The 17,081-nt window shown below is 50.3% G+C and overlaps 2 protein-coding genes across 43 annotated transcripts in view; one reads left to right on the top strand and one right to left on the bottom strand.

Moving 5' to 3' along the window:
* Nucleotides 1-17,081, top strand: part of PIN1 (peptidylprolyl cis/trans isomerase, NIMA-interacting 1) — a 429,836-nt gene that overhangs the window by 358,669 nt on the left and 54,086 nt on the right. The window contains exon 1 of one of the 30 annotated variants that reach the window (XM_050770791.1): nt 4,066-4,069. The exons of 28 other annotated variants lie outside the window; for them this stretch is intronic. The gene's annotated coding sequence lies outside the window, so the exon portion shown is untranslated. Of the gene's footprint in view, nt 1-4,065; nt 4,070-11,942; nt 11,947-17,081 lie in introns of those variants that run through there. One more of the 30 variants, XM_050770817.1, reaches the window with a different exon arrangement.
* ZNF846 (zinc finger protein 846) overlaps nt 1-17,081 on the bottom strand; it is a 60,754-nt gene that overhangs the window by 22,786 nt on the left and 20,887 nt on the right. For 3 of the 13 annotated variants that reach the window (XM_050770423.1, XM_050770425.1, XM_050770424.1), the window contains exon 1: nt 11,664-12,253. The gene's annotated coding sequence lies outside the window, so the exon portion shown is untranslated. The other 10 variants (XM_050770415.1, XM_050770414.1, XM_050770412.1 and 7 more) reach the window with 7 other exon arrangements.

The raw sequence follows: 17,081 nt of genomic DNA, 5'->3' as shown, positions 1-17,081 counted from the left end.
ACTCTGTCTCAAAAAAAAAAAAAAAAAAAAAAAAAAAAGAAATACAATAATTAAAATGAAAAATTCACTACAGGGATTCAAAGACCTTTCAGCTGTTGCATCCCAGACCTCTCCACAGATGATGTCACTCCTGTCATTCAGGCTGGGGTATAGTGGAGTGATCTTCCCTCACTGCAGCCTTGACCTGGTCTCAAGAGATCCTCCCACCTCAGCCTCGCAAGTAGCTAGGACTACAAGTGTACGCCACCATGCCTAGCTAATTTTGTGGGGTTTTTCTTGTAGAGGTGGGGTCTCACGATATTGCCCAGGCTGGTCTCAAACTCCTGGGCTCAAGCGATCCCCCCACCTCAGCCTCCTAAGTGCTGGAATTATAGGCATGAGCCACTGCACCTGGCCACTCTTTTTTCTTTCTGTTTAAAGACAGGGTCTTGCTATATAGCCCAGGCTGGAGTGCAGTGGTCATTCACAGGCATGATCATATGCACTACAGCTTAGAACTCCCAGGCTCAAGCGATTCTCCTGCCCCAGCCTCCCCAATAGCTAGGACTACAGCCATGTGCTACCACACCCAGCAAGTTTCCCTTCCCTTAGTTCTCTGAAATGTTTTAAGACTCTACTCAAATCTTTTTTTTTTTTTTTTTTTCTGAGACAGAGTTTCACTCTTGTTGCCCAGGCTGGAGTGCAATGAATGGCACGATCTCGACTCACTGCAACCTCCACCTCCCAGGTTCAAGCGATTCTCAAACTCCTGACCTCACGTAATCCGCCCACCTCGGCCTCCCTAAGTGCTGGGATTATATGCGTGAGCCACCACACCCGGCCCCAAATCTTTTTAAACAGTCTTAAATTTTCATCATGATATTACCTAGTGATTTTTTTTTTTTTTTTTTTTTTTTTTTTTTTTTTTTTTTGAGGCGGAGTCTCGATCTGTCGCCCAGGCTGGAGTGCAGCGGCGCAATCTCGGCTCACTGCAAGCTCTGCCTCCCGGGTTCACGCCATTCTCCTGCCTCAGCCTCCCAAGTAGCTGGGACTACAAGCGCCCGCCCCTGCGCCCGGCTAATTTTTTCTATTTTTAGTAGAGACGGGGTTTCACCATGGTCTCGATCTCCTGACCTTGTGATCCGCCCACCTCGGCCTCCCAAAGTGCTGGGATTACAGGCGTGAGCCACCACGCCCGGCCGATTTTTTTTTTTTTAAGACAGAGCCTTGCTGTATCACCCAGGATGGAGTGCAGTGGTATGATCTCAGCTCACTGCAACCTCTGCCTCCCAGGTTCAAGCGATTCTCCTGTCTTAGTCTCCCGAGTAGCTGGGACTACAGGTGTGCACCATCATGCCCAGCTCATTTTTGTATTTTAGTACAGATAGGGTTTCATCATGTTGGCTAGGCTGGTCTTGAACTACTGATCTTACGTGATCCACCTGCCTCAGCCTCCCAAAATTCTGGAATTACAGGTGTGAGCCACTGCACTCAGCCTGACCTAGTGATATTTTACTCCCAGTTCTAATGTTCCACAGTTAGAGACTCCAGACATACCAAAATCATTTAACTTTCATGAATTCACCATGGCCCTTATGCAGTGGTTTTCAACAGCGGCTATATATTAGATTCACTGGAGGACTTTTAAAAACACTGATACCAATGACACATCCCCATAAATGCTGTTTTAATTGGTCTGAGGTAGAACTCAGCCCTTAGTACATTTCTCAAGTTTCCAGGAAATTCCATAAGGATTAAGTTGAGAATTACTGACTTGGCTTCTGCATTCATATGCTCTTCTTGTCCACTTGATATAGTGCTACACATATTTCAGAACTTAAGTCAATCTTGCCTCTTCTGGGGAAAATATCCTATTAGGTGTTTTTGGTTTTTTGGATTTTTGTTTATTTGTTTGTTTTGAGATGGACTCTCCCTTTGTAGCCCAGTGGCAGATTTTGGCTCACTGCAACCTCTGTCTCCCAGGTCCAACCGATTCTCCTGCCCCAGCCTCCTGAGTAGCTGGAATTACAGGCATGCACCACCATGCCCCGTTAATTTTTGTATTTTTAGTAGACATGGGGTTTCACTATGTTGACCAGGCTGGTCTTGAACTCCTGACCTCAAGTGATCTGCCCACATTGGCCTCCCAAAATGCTGGATTTACAGGCATAGGCCACCATGTCCCGCCTCCTGTTAGGTGTACTCTTATCCCTCCCCACTCCCAGCACCCTATAGCCCCTTTGAAATTCCTTTATTATAAGTCTTGTCATAATGCTTTATCACTTACCCTGTTTATTTTTCATGCTGTCTGATGAACTCCAGGAAAGTAGAAACTAATTTTAGTCTAGACACCTGCTTGTGGAAATTTGACAAACAGTCTTCTGAAAGACTGTCCTGATTTAAAATCCCAGATCCCACAAAAAAAACGTTTTTCTTTACAGCCAAGCAAGTGGAAAAAATAAAAACAAAAACAAACAAACAAAAAAAACCTTTATTTTTTCATTGCTCTACCAACGAAAAAGAAAATAAAGAGAAATTTCCCAAAGGCAAACAATTTTTTTTTTTTTTTTTTTTTTTTTTTTTTTGAGACGGAGTTTTGCTCTCATTGCCCAGGATGGAGTGCAATGGTGCAATCTTGGCTCACTACAACCTCCACCTCTGGGTTCAAGTGATTCTCCTGTCTCAGCCTCCGGAGTAACTGGGATTACAGGTGCACGTCACCACGCCCCACTAATTTTGTATTTTTAGTAGAGATGGGGTTTCACCATGTTGGCCAGGCTGGTCTCGAACTCCTGACCCCAGATGATCCACCTGCCTCAGCCTCCCAAAGTGCTGGGATTACATGTGTGAGCCACCGCACCTGGCCTAATAAATTTTTTAAGTTAGCAGAATCCAGAGATAGGAGAACTTTCCCTCAATATTTTTCTTCCCTTCCAGAATACAGAGTGATTGCTGAAAAATAGCTTCCCCACCAGGAATGGCACTAGCACTTGTGACTAGTTTTCACCACAAAATATTAAAGGAAAAAAATGTGTCATGTTAGCCAAAGAGCAATGTGCTTTCTCTTTTTTATGACACAGGGTCTCTATCTGTCATCCAGGCTAGAGTGCAGTGGTGCTGTACAGCTCACTGCAGCCTCAAACTTCTGGGCTCAAGCAATCCTCCAGCCTCCCAAGTAGCTGGAACTTCAGGTGTGCACTACCACACCTGGCTGATTTTTAATATTCTGTTCCAGAGATGGGGTCTTGCTAGGTTGCCCAGGCTTGTCTCCAACTCCTGGCCTCAGGCAATCCTCCCCACTCAGCCTCCCAAAACACTGGGATTGCAGGCATGGGTCACCTCCGAAGTTCAAGCGATTCTCCTGCCTCAGCCTCGCTAGTAGCAGGGATTACAGACCTGCACCACCATGCCCAGCTAATTTTGTATTTTTAGTAGAGACAGGGTTTCACCATGTTGGCCAGGACTTCAAGGCTGCAGTGTGCTATGATTGCCATTATGAATAGCCACTGCCCTCCAGCCTGGGCAACATAGTGAGACTCTCATCACTTTAAAATACATATATATATATTTTCTTCTTTAAAAGTTTATTTTGTATAAATAATAGGTTTATTTTGTATAAATAATAATGAGACATTTCACCAGGTTGGTCTCCAACTCCTGAGCTCAAGTGCTGGGATTACAGGTGTGAGTCACCATGGTTTTTTTGGTTTTGTTTTTTAATTTCAGACAGGGTCTCACTCTGTCACCTGGATGGAGTACAGTGGCACAATCACTGCTCACCACCACCTCAACCTCCCAGGCTCAGGTGATCCTCCCGCCTCAGACCCCCAAGTAGCTGGAACTACAAGCATGGTGCCACTAGGCTTGGCTAATTTTTATTTTTATGTATTTTTATTTTTGTAGATACTGGGTTTGCCATATTGCCCAGGCTGGTCTCGAACTCCTGAGGTCAAGCGATCTACCCACTTCGGCCTCCCAAAGAGTTGGGACTGCAGGCACTAGCCATCACACCTGGCCAGATAAGGTGATTTTTTTTTTCTAAAGAAAAAAAGTCCAGGCCCATGTACATTTTTTTTTGTACTGAAGGGGGCCTGCCCCCCACACCTGTGGGTATTTCTCGCAAGGTGGAGACGAGACACTGATAAAAGGAAATAAGACACAGAGACAAAATATAGAGGAAGAAAAGTGGGCCCAGGGGACTGGTGCTCAGCAAGTGAGGACCTGCCCTGGCACTGGTCTCTGCGTTCCCTCAGTATTTATTGATCACTATCTCTACTATCTCTACTATCTGGGCTAGGGGGATGTGGCAAGACTACAGGGTAATGGTAGGGAGAGGGTCAGCAGGAAAACATGTGAGCAAAGGACTCTATGTCATAAATAAGTTTAAGGAAAGACGCTGTGCCTGGATGTGCACGTAGGCCAGCTTTATGTTTGACTTTACACAAACGTCTCAGTGCAGTATTGCCGCCAGCATGTCTCACCTCCCGCCATAAGGCAGTTTTCTCCTATCTCAGTAAACAGAACGTACTATCCGGTTTCACACCAAGACATTCCATTCCCAGGGACAAGCAGGAGACAGATGCTTTCCTCTTATCTCAACTGCAAAGAGGCCTCCCTCTTTCACTAATTCTCCTCAGCACAGACCCTTTAAGGGTGTCGGGCTGGAGGATGGTAAGGTCGTGGTAAGGTCGTTCCCTTCCCACAAGGCCATATCTCAGGCTGTCTCAGTGGGGGGAAACCTTGGACAATACCCAGGCTTTCTTGGGCAGAGGTCCCTGCGGCTTTCCACAGTGCACTGTGTCCCTGGGTAACCAAGGATGGAGAATGGCGATGACTTTTACCGAGCATACTACCTGCAAACACATTTTAAACAAAGCACATCCTGCACGCCCCTAAATCCATTAAATCTTGAGTCAATACAGCACATGTTTCTGCAAGCACAGGGTTGGGGCTAAGGTTACAGATTAACAGCATCTCAAAGCAGAAGAATTTTTCTTCCTACAGATCAAAATGGAGTTTCCTATGTCTTCCTTTTTCTACATAGACACAGTAACAGTCTAATGTCTCGTTCTTTTCCCCGCAAGTAACAGTCTGATCTCTCTCTTTCCCCCACCCGTATATTGACCTAACCCTAAGAAGTCAGTGAGACTGGGAAATATGCATCATTTGATGCAGCCTCAGGATACCCCGCCCCCATCTGCTCCCTCACTACTGAGACCCCACGCCGTGTCCCCCTTCACCGAGATCTTTTTTTTTTTTTTTTGAGACGGAGTCTCGCTGTGTCGCCAGGCTGGAGTGGCCCGATCTCGGCTCACTGCAACTTCCGCCTCCCGGGTTCAAGCGATTCTCCTGCCTCAGCCTCCCGAGTAGCTGGGACTACAGGTGCGCACCACCACGCCCAGCTAATTTTTGTATTTTTAGTAGAGACGAGGTTTCACCACGTTGGCCAGTATGGTCTTAATCGATTTACCTCGTGATCCGTCCGCCTCAGCCTCCCAAAGTGCTAGGATTACAGGCGTGAGCCACCGCGTCCGGCAAGATCTTGCTCCTGTGTATCCTCTCACCGAGTAGAAGTCCGGGCCTAACTACTCTCTTTCACGGAGACCCCATCCCCATCTCTCCCTTCACGGACTCTCCGCCCCCATCTCTCGCTCACTGAGTTGCCGCCCCTGTCTCAACCGTCACGGAGTTCCCGCCCCCCTCTCTCCCTCACCGAGACCTCGCCCCCATCTCCCCCTCACCGAGACTCCGCCCCCGTCTCACCCTCCCCGAGACCCCGCCCCCATCTCACCCTCACCGAGACTCCGCCCTCATCTCACCCTCCCCGAGTCCCCGCCCCCATCTCCCCCTCCCCGAGACCCCGCCCCCATCTCCCCTCACCGAGACTCCGCCCCTGTCTCACCCTCACCGAGACCCCGCCCCCATCTCCCCCTCACCGAGTCCCCGCTCCCATCGCCCCCTCACCTAGACCCTGCCTCCGTGGCCCCCTCCCTCACCGAGACCCCGCCCCCGTCTCCCGCCCTCCAGTGACTAAGCAGCACCTGAAGCCCCACCTGGTCGCAGAGGCTACGGCTGGGAAACCGTTGGGCCGGCGGCAGTTAAAGGACAGGAGGCGCCGCTCTGGCCACGCGCACTTCTGATTCCCCTCTCAGAGTTCAGAAGGAGCTGAGGGCTCTGGACCCGGCCTCAGAGGCCTGAGGAGTTGGGAGGGGCGGCGGCCGCGTCCTCCACGACTCTGGAGAGAAGTCCTAGTTTCCGCGCTGCCAAACGCGATTGGACTCTGCCCTCCGGTTTCACTGGGAACCGTGGGGGCGGAACCCGACGGAACGACGAATCGGGGGCTGGACCATGATAGAGAGAGTCGGTTGGGCGGGACCTCGAAATGCCTCTGTTCGCTTTGCTCTGCGTTTATGCAGCCATGTACGAGTATGCGCTGTTTCCGGGTGGTTTGTTATACAGCAGTATTCAACTGATGCATCCCTCTTCACTATTATTTTTATTTCTTAAAAAAGTTTTTAAATAATTTTTTATTTTATACCAAAAATAATAGTGAAGAGGGGTTTTTTTAGGTCAGGATCTCCCTCTGTTGCCCAGGCTGGACTGAGTGGCGCAATCACGGCTCCCGCCCCCGTCTGTCCTTCACCGGGTGCCCGCACCCATCTCCCCCTCACCGAGACCCTCACCACTGCAGCCTCCAACCCCTGGACTAAAGCGACCTTCCGGCCTCAATTCCTCCAGTAGCTGGGACTACAGGCTCGTGACACCACAGGCTCGTGACACCATAGCAGGCTAATTTTTTGTGGAGATAGCAGTTGCACTATATTGCCCAGGTTGGTCTTGAACTCCTGGGCTAAAGAGATTCTCCCACCTCAACCTCCCAGTTTGTAATCAATCTTCAAAGTGTTGGGATTACAGACGTGAGCCACCGCCCCAGGCCTGGTTTTTCCACATGGATTATACTTCTCACCACGTTGGGTTGGTGCCTGTCAATTCTAATCAACTGAAGACTTTATCACTCTTATTGCACTCATAGGGATTCTCCCCCATGGAAAGTCTGTCTTGACAGGAAAGCAAGTGCATTGCTACATTAGAAGCTGCTGCCATTTAGGTTGGGTATGGTGGCTCATGCCTATAATTCCAGCACATTTGGAGGCCAAAGTGGGCGGATCAGTTGTGGTCAGGAGTTGGAGACCAGCCTGGCCTAAATGGTAAAACCGAATCTCTACTAAAAATGCAAAAATTGGCCGGGCGCGGTGGCTCACGCCTGTAATCCCAGCACTTTAGGAGGCCGAGGCGGGCGGATCACGAGGTCAGGAGATCGAGACCATCCTGGCTAATACGGTGAAACTCCGTCTCTACTAAAAATACAAGAAAATTAGCCAGGCGTGGTGACGGGCGCCTGTAGTCCCAGCTACTCAGGAGGCTGAGGCAGCCAGCTGAGGAGCCTGATCAACGAGCTGAGGGTCTGGAGGAGCAGCGAGATCAGCCGCCTGCTGAGCTTGGTCAGCAGGGGCTGTGGCTGATCCCGCGCAGCCGGAGCGGGGGCGGCCCGAACGGGGGCGGCAGGTATAGGAGATTGTAGAATAACAGGAAACTGTCATACGTCGGGATCCCCATATTCCTTTGCCTGAGAAATGGCCTCATAAGAGGGGTGTCATTCTCAGGAATATATGTAACCTGCTGCTTATGTGTAGCAACAGCAGTTGTGACTGCACCAGAAGTAGAAAAGAAATTGGAGTTTTGAATAGAGGAGAAGTTGAGAGCCTTCAAGCCAGGCTGAGGCGCAGTTGCCTGCTGCGCAGGTCTTTCAGGGGCCTGAACTCCAGGCTGTTGCATGGACTGCAGGTCAGGCTTCTGTGGAGCCTCATGCATAGGAGGAACGGCAGAATTGAGTGAGCAGATAGTGCTGAGGGCCTCATTACCGGGCGGAACAGATTGATAGTTGAAAGTGTCATGTGCGTCCGTGTGAAGAGACCACCAAACAGGCTTTGTGTGCGCAATAAAGCTTTTTAATCACCTGGGTGCAGGCGGGCTGAGTCCGAAAACAGAGTCAGCGAAGGTGGGGCTGTTTTATAGGATTTGGGTAGGTAAAAGAGAATTTCAGTGAAAGGGGGCTGTTCTCTGGCGGGCAGGGGTGGGGGTCACAAGGTGCTCAGTGGGGGAGCTTTTGAGCCAGGATGAGCCAGGAAAAGGAATTTCACAAGGTAATGTCATCAATTAAGGCAGGAACAGGCCATTTTCACTTCTTTTGTGATGGAATGTCATCAATTAAGGCAGGGACAGGGCATTTTCACTTCTTTTGTGATTCTTCAGTTACTTCAGGCCATCTGGGCATATACGTGCAAGTCACAGGGGATGCGATGGCTTGGCTTGGGCTCAGAGGCCTGACAGAGAGTCCTACAGCAGGGCTGAGACAGTGCAGGAGGTTCCTGCCACGACAGCTGTTTGTCAGCTGATTTTTTGGGTGGGGGGAAGAAGATCCTTCATAAGGTCCTCATAAAGCAATATTGTGGGCGCGGTAGGCGTGGTAGGCTGTGGTGTAGTTGTTGGTGCCAAAAGAATATCAGAGCGGAGGTCCATTTCTAAAATGACGGCCTCAAGTTTCGTGGTGTCCTCTGGAGAGAGAGTACTGAGGACTTCCTCAACCTGTTCGGAGGAGAGGAAAGGTAGAGTACCCTTTTCACGCGCGTTCGTGTGAAGAGACCACCAAACGCGCTTTGTGTGAGCAGTAAAGCTTTTTAATCATGGTGCAGGCGGGCTGAGTATGACAAGAGAGTCAGTGAAGGGAGATAGGGGTGGGGCTGTTTGATAGGATTTGGGTGGGTAGTGGAAAATTAAAGTCAAAGGGGGTTGTTCTCTGGCAGGCAGGGGTGGGGGTCACAAGGCGCTCAGTGGGGGAGCTTTTGAGCCAGGATGAGCCAGGAGAAGGAATTTCACAAGGTAAAGTCATCAGTTAAGGCAGGGACCAGCCATTTTCACTTCTTTTGTGGTGGAATGTCATCAGTTAAGGCAGGAACAGGCCATTTTCACTTTTTTTGTGATTCTTCAGTTACTTCAGGCCATCTAGATGTATACATGCAAGTCACAGGGGATACGATGGCTTAGCTTGGGCTCAGAGGCCTGACAACCCTCAATTCCCTCCTCCCGTGGCTGCAAGGATTCTAAGATATAGCGAACTGAGGACCAAACTGTCCAAATGGCTGGTGGGATAACATGTCCCGCCCAACAGATTTTGAACTGTCGGCCCACCTCATCCCAGTCTTTAAGTTCTAGAGTTCCTTCAGTTGGAACCCAAGGGCAAATGAGATCAACGACCTCAAAGAGTTCAATTAGCTTGTCAGAGGAAATTGAAATTCCTCCTTCTTTAAGAAGGATTCTTATGAAGTTTAAATAGGCCAAGTACTTTGTAGTGGCTTGTCCCGTGGTGTCCCCGAGACACTCTGAGTGCCCAAGCTTATCACCAAGCTTAATGACCGCAATCCTCAGAAATCTGTCGCGAAAGTCCTCCGCTGAGTACCGCGCTCAAAGCGCAACTTCACAGAGAGAGAAACCCACGTTGGAGCGCCTTTGTAGGTGTTCTCCCCCTGTGCAGAGCCGAGAGATAGTAAGAAATAAAGACACAAGACAAAGAGATAAAGAGAAAACAGCTGGACCCCGGGGGACCACTACTACCAAGAGGCGGAAACCAGTAGTAGTCCTGAATGGCTGGGCGCGCTGATATTTATTGTATACAAGACAAGGGGACAGGGTAAGGAGGGTGAGTCGTCCAAGCAATTGATAAGGTCAAGCAAGTCACGTGATTATAGCACAGCGGGCCCCCCTTCCCTTATAGGTAGCCAAAGCAGAGAGGGAAGGTAGCCTACGTCAGCGTTTTCTTTTATGTACTTATCAGAAGGATCAAAGACTTCAAGACTTCCACTATTTCTTCTACCGCTATCTTCCAAGAACTTCAAAGAGGAACCAGGAGTACGACAGGAACATGAAAGTGGACAAGAAGCCTGACCATTGAAGCATAGAACCACAGGGAGGGGTTTAGGCCTCTGGATGACTGCGGGCAGGCCTGGATATTATCCAGCCTTCCACAAGAAGCTGGTGGAGCAGAGTGTTCCCTGACTCCTCCAAAGAAAGGAGACTCCCTTTCAAGGTCTGCTAAGTAATGGGTGCCTTCCCAGACACTGGCGTTACCGCTTGACCAAGGAGCCCTCAAGCAGCCCTTATGCGGGCATGACAGAGGGCTCACCTCTTGCTTTCTCGGTCACTTCTCACAATGTCCCTTCAGCACCTGACCCTATACCCGCCAGTTATTTCTTGGTTATATTAGTAATACAACAAAGAGTAATATTAAAAGCTAATGATTAATGTTTATACTAATGATTGATAATGTCCATGATCATCTCTATATCTAATTTATAACTATTCTTATTCTATTTTCTTTATTATGCTGAAACAGTTTGTGCCTTCAGTCTCTTGCCTCAGCACCTGGGTAATCTTCCGTCCACAGTCTCCCGGGTCACCGAGTCCCGGTCCTCCTATCCTCCTACAGGGAGTCCCTACCTCCATCTCCACCCTCACCGAGACTCCACCTTGGTCTCCGCCTTCATTGAATCCCCCACCGTATTAAGACTCCAGCCCCATCTAGGCTCACAGAGACCCCGCCCCACTTACCCCAGCTCCCTGTCACCGAGACCCCGCCCCCATCTCGTCCTCACCGAGTCTCCGCCCCCGCCTCTCCCTCACCAATTCCCCGCCCCCGTCTTCCCTTCACCGAGTCCCCATCCCTGTCTCCCCCCTCACCGAGACCCCGCCCCCGTCTCCCCCTCAAGTCCCCGCCCCCGTCTCTCCCCTCACCGAGTCCCCGCCCCCGTCTCTCCCCTCACCGAGTCCCCGCCCCTTCTCTCCCTCACCGAGTCCCCGCCCCCGTCTCTCCCCTCACCGAGTCCCCATCCCCGTCTCTCCGCTCACCGAGACCCCGTCCCCGTCTTCCCTCATCGAGTCCCCGCCCCGTCTCTCTCTCACCGAGTCCCTGCCCCCGTCTTCCCTTCACCGAGTCCCCGCCCCCGTCTCTCCCCTCACCGAGTCCCCATCCCCATCTCTCCGCTCACCGATACCCCGCCCCCCGTCTCCCCTCATCGAGTCCCCGCCCCGTCTCTCCCTCACCGAGTCCCCGCCCGCGTCTCTCCCTCACCGAGTCCCCGCCCTCGTCTCTCCCTCACCGAGTCCCCGCCCGCGTCTCTCCCCTCACCGAGTCCCCGCCCCCTCTTCCCCCTCACGGAGACCTCGCCCCCGTCTTCCCTTCCCCAAGTCCCCATCCCTGTCTCTCTCTCACCGAGACCCGCCCCCGCCTCTCCCTCACCGAGTCCCCGCCCCTGTCTCGCCCTCACCGAGACCCCGCCCACTTCTCTGCCCTTCCTGAGACCCCGCCCCTGACATCCCCTCACCGAGTCCCCGCCCTCGTCTCTCCCTCCCCGAGTCGCCGTCCCAGTCTCCCCATCACCGAGTCCCCACCCCCCGCTTCCCCTCACCGAGACCCTGTCCGTCATCGAGTCCCAGTCCTCGTCACCCCCTCACCGAGTCCCGCCCTCTTCTCTCCCCTCACTGAGTCCCCGCCCCCCATCTCTCCCCTCACCGAGTCCCCGCCCCAGTCTCCCTCCCTCCAGGTGGTGAAGCGGCCCCTGAAGCCCCACCTGGTCGCAGACGAAGGTGCAGGGAAAACCAGCGGGTCAGCGACGGTTACTGTGAAGGAGGCGCCGCTCTGCCCACGTGCACTTCTGATTCCCCTCTCCGGGCTCGGAAGCGGCTGAGGGCTCTGGACCGGGTCTCCGAGGCCTGAGGCAGTGGGAGGGGCGGAGTTCGCGTCCTCCACGATCCTGGGGAGAGGTCCCAGTTTCCGCACAGCCGACAGCGATTGGACCCCGTCCTTCTGGCTTCACTGGGGACCGCGGGGCGCAACCCGGCGCGGGCACGGGGCGGGGGCGGGACCACGATGGAGGGAGTCGATTGGGCGGGACCTCGAAATGCCTCTGCTCGCTTTCCTCTGCATTTATGGGGCTTGTACGAGGATGCGCTGTTTCTGGGTGGTTTGTTATACGGCCGTAGATAACTTGTTACCTGCCGACAACAGCAGTAAAATAACTAGAAATAAATACAACAACAAAGTATGCAATATCTCTTCGGAGAAATGTGTAAAATACTATTGAAAGAGGTCAAAGATAACCTAGATCAATGGATAGATCTTCCTTGTTGATGGATTAGAAGTTTCAATACAAAGACTTGAATTATCCTTACTTAATATAGAAAGTTAAGTTTTCTGTCAAAATAACATGTTTTGATGAAGAACCTGATCTATTTATAATAAAATGTATGTATATGGAAGTGCAAAAGGCCAGTAAAACCCAAAACACTCCTGAAGAACTGTTGGCACTTACCCTACAGACATTAAGAAATAGACAGGGCCGGGCGCGGTGACTCACGCCTGTAATTCCAGCACTTTGGGAGCCCGAGGTAGGCGGATCACGAGGTCAGGAGATCGAGACCATCCTTGCTGACACGGTGAAACCCCGTCTCTACTAAAAATACAAAAAATTAGCCAGGCGTGGTAGCGGGAGCCTGTAGTCCCAGCTACTCAGGAGGCCGAGGCAGGAGAATGGCCTGAACCTGGGAGGCGGAACTTGCAGTGGGCCGAGATCGGGCAATTGCACTCCAGCCTGGGGGACACAGCAAGACTCTGTCTCAAAAAAAAAAAAAATTCATAACACAATGACTGTGTTAACAATATTTCTGAAGTTCACCCTAAGTTTTTCTGGTAATTGGGGTGGCCATTTGTGTTAGCTAATTGCCTTTATCCAAATGAAAAATAAAAATTCTTCTTTTTGGCAAGCAGACAGTTTTAGCTTAGAAGCAGGTGCCTAAGGAGATAGAAGTGTGCTATTGATGCAGGTAAGTGCCATGATTGGGGATTCACCCAGGAAAGAATTCAACTGGTGATGTTACACAAGGATCTTCCATTGACTCAGAGTTGCTTTTTCCAGAGTACAGCCAAAACCTAGGCAGTGTGCCTAGAATCAGCATTTTGTACTGTTGGCTAGCTATATTTATACTCACTTTTAATTACATGCAAATTAAGGGGTATGCCATGCAGAACTTTCTTTTTTTTTTTTTTTTTTTTGAGACGGAGTCTCGCTCTGTTGCCCAGGCTGGAGTGCAGTGGCCGGATCTCAGCTCACTGCAAGCTCCGCCTCCCGGGTTCACGCCATTCTCCTGCCTCAGCCTCCCGAGTAGCTGGGACTACAGGCGCCCGCCACCGCGCCCGGCTAGTTTTTTGTATTTTTTTAGTAGAGACGGGGTTTCACCGTGTTAGCCAGGATGGTCTCGATCTCCTGACCTCGTGATCCGCCCATCTCGGCCTCCCAAAGTGCTGGGATTACAGGCATGAGCCACCGCGCCCGGCCCCCATGCAGAACTTTCTAGAAAGGAGGCTGTAACTTCCAGGTCGTTGTTATGGAAATGAACGGTAACTTTCATGTTGTTGCCATGGTACTTATAAACTGTCATGGCTCTGGTAGGAGTGTCTTACCCTAATGAGTAAGGAGAGCAACTAGAGATGGCTTTTGGTGCCATCTGCTGGTTCCAGGTGGTTTCTTCACTTTATCCTGAAGGGACCAGGAAATGAAGCAAGTCCTGCCCAGTCTCCTACCTCACTGTGGTCAGAATGTTGTATGTTGTGTGTGTCCTCGCCGCAGGCCACCACCCCGCAAAGCCAAATGCGTAAATCTTAACCCTGGAGGTGATGATATTAGGATGTGAGGCCTTAGGGAGGTGATTAGATCATGAGGGCGGGACCTTCGTTAATGGATTTACTAGCCAGCTTGTCCAAGTCGCCTTGTTATTGTTGTCTTGTTTTGTTTTGTTTTAGTCTTGTAGCAGCCGAAGCCATGGTTTTTAGTTTCTGTCTCTAGTGATAAGTGGAAAAGAGGGATGAGGAAGGGGCTTTACTGGCCCAACCAGAAACAAAAACTAATAACCCATAACTGTATTCTTGAACACCCCTGTATGGGATTGGCTGTGGAGACATTCTCAACCTATCACCTGATTATGAGGTATGAGGTAGGAAATGTCTTTGTGTTTAAGGAGGGACTGTTCTGAATGTCCACGTTGATTCCAACTGAAGACGTTAAAGTCAAGAGTCTGTGGGAAAAGGAAGAAGCTTAATTGAATGTCTTTCTTTTTTCTTTTCTTTTCTTTCTTTTTCTTTTCTTTTGAGACGGAATCTGGCTCTGTTGCCCAGGCTGGAGTGCGGTGGTGCGATCTCGGCTCACTGCAACCTCCACCTCCGGGTTCAAGTGATTCTCCTGCTTCAGCCTCCCAAGTAGCTGGGATTACAGAAGCGTGCCACCACACCTGGCTAATTTTTTATTTTTAATAGAGATGGAGTTTCACCATGTTGGCCAGGCTGGTCTCAAACTCCTGACCTCATGTGATCTGCCCACCTCGGCCTCCCAAAGTGCTGGGATTACAGGCATGAGCCACCAGGCACGGCCTGAATGCCTTTTTTTTTTTTTTTTTGAGACAGAGTCTGGCTCTATCACCCAGGCTGGAGTGTGGTGGTGCGATATCCGCTCACTGCAACCCCGGCCTCCCAGGTTCAAGTGATTCTCCTGCATCAGCCTCCCAAGTAGTTGGGACTACATGCGCCGGCCACCACGTCTATTTTTTTTTTTTTTTTTTTTTTTGAGACAGAATCTCGCTCTGCCCAGGCTGAAGTGCAAGTGGCGCGATCTCAGCTCACTGCAAGCTCCGCCTCCTGGGTTCACGCCGTTCTCGTGCCTCAGCCTCCCAAGTAGCTGGGACTACAGACACCTGCCACCATACCCGGCTAATTTTTTGTATTTTTTAGTAGATACGGGGTTTCACCGTGTTAGCCAGGATGGTCTTGATCTCCTGAACTCGTGATCCACCCACCTCGGCCTCCCAAAGTGCGGGGATTAGAGGCGTGAGCCACCGTGCCTGGCGTCTTTTGTATTTTTTTTAGTAGAGATGGGGTTTCACTGTGTTAGCCAGGATGGTCTCGATCTGCTGACCTCGTGATCCGCCTACCTCAGCCTTCCAAAGTGCTGGGATTACAGGGGTGAGCCACTGCGCCCGGCCGAATGTCTTTCTTAAGAGCCCTGGGTGCTAGGCTTGAAAACACCTTTGCAAAAATTATAGCTGAGAAAATGATTACAGGGAAAGAGATCTGACCAAACCAACTCCAACTTGCTTCTAACCTCCACACTGTCCTTGTTCATTCCTGGATGTAGACCAAACTAACTTTGGGATGAACTTAGTTTATAGTTTAACTCTGAAACAAAAACAATAACAATGCTTTCACAAAACAAACCTCCTTTTCCCTGGAGACTGGACTGCCTTTGCAGGACTAACACATTAGTCACAGGTAAGAAATTATGGTTTAGGAGTCATGCAGCTGGAGGGTGCAGTATTCTGGACCTCCCCGAATTGCTCCTGGGGATAAAATCACTATTGCAAAATTTAAAATCAGTGCTTGAGATATTTTGCAGACCCTGTGTTTCGATGCACAAGTTGAGGCCGCCTAGATGGATAAACCAGCTCATCTAGTCTTGTGGTTCCCACCCAGGAACTGACTCAGAGCAACAGGACAGCTTCCACTCCCTATGATTTCATCTTAGACTCTGCCAATCAGCACTTCCCACTTTCAGACTCCCTACCCACCAAATTATTCTCAAAAACCACCATCCCAGGCCAGGTGTGGTGGATCACGCCTGTAATTCCAGCACATTGGGAGGCCAAGGAAGGTAGATCACCTGAGGTCAGGTGTTCAAGACCAGCCTGTCCAACATGGTGAAACCCCATCTCTACTAAAAAAATACAAAAATTAGGCCGGGCGCGGTGGCTCAAGCCTGTAATCCCAGCACTTTGGGAGGCCGAGACGGGCGGATCATGAGGTCGGGAGATCGAGACCATCCTGGGTAACACAGTGAAACCCCGTCTCTACTAAAAATACAAAAACTTAGCCGGGCGAGGTGGCAGGCGCCTATAGTTCCAGCTACTCGGGAGGCTGAGGCAGGAGAATGGCGTGAACCCGGGAGGCGGAGCTTGCAGTGAGCTGAGATCCGGCCACTGCACTCCAGCCTGGGTGACAGAGCGAGACTCCGTCTCAAAAAAAAAAAAAAAAAAAAAAAATACAAAAATTAGCCGGGTGTGGTGGTGGCCACCTGTAATCCCAGCTAATTGGGAGGCTGAGGCAGGATAATCGCTTGAACCCAGGAGGCAGAGGTTGCTGTGAGCCAAGATCGCGCCATTGCACTCCAGCTTGGGTGACAGGAGCGAAACTCTGTCTCAAAACAAACAAACAAACAAACCCCCTGATCCCAGAGTTTTCAGGGAGACTGATCTGAATAATAGTAAAACTTTGGTCTCCTGTACGGCTAGCTGGTTCTGCATCAATGAAACTTTCTCTGTTGCAATTTCCCGTATTGACAAATCAGCTCTAGGCAGTTAGGTGGTTACAAGCTTGGTAACTCATGCCTATAATCCCAGCACTTTGGGAGCCCATGGCAGGAGGATTGGTTGAGGCTGGAGTTAGAGACAAGCTTGAGCAACATAGTGACATCCCATCTCTACAAAAAGAAGAAGAAGAAGAAGAAGAAAAAAAGCTGCATGTGGTGGTGGGCGCCTGTAGTCCCAGCTACTCAGGAGGCTGAGGTGGAAGAATCACTTGAGTCCGGGAGTTCCAGGCTGCAGTGAGCTATCACTGTGCCCATTGCACACCAGTCTAGGTGATAGAGTGAGACTGTCTCTAAAAAAAAAAGAAAAAGAAAAAAAGAAAGAAAATCCATCAGCAGATAGCTCTTGGATCTACCTTCACTTTAGCCTCAGACCACACCACAATTCCTCTGTTCTCCCCTGCTACCAACTTTCCAAACCACTTTCTCCTCCTTGGGATTATTGCCTTAACTTTCCAGTTATGCTCCCTGATTCTCCCTTTGATTCCCAAGAGTCGTACAAATGACAGACAGATATTCTTAAAATATACATCAGATAATTACTGCTGCAGTAGCTCAGACCCTTCCATGACTTTGTGTTGC

This window comes from Macaca thibetana, chromosome 19, assembly GCF_024542745.1.
Source record: "Macaca thibetana thibetana isolate TM-01 chromosome 19, ASM2454274v1, whole genome shotgun sequence".
In the NCBI taxonomy this organism is placed as follows: Eukaryota; Metazoa; Chordata; class Mammalia; order Primates; family Cercopithecidae; genus Macaca; species Macaca thibetana.
Note: the sequence above shows the minus strand (reverse complement) of the source record. Positions and strands in the feature narration are given on the sequence as shown.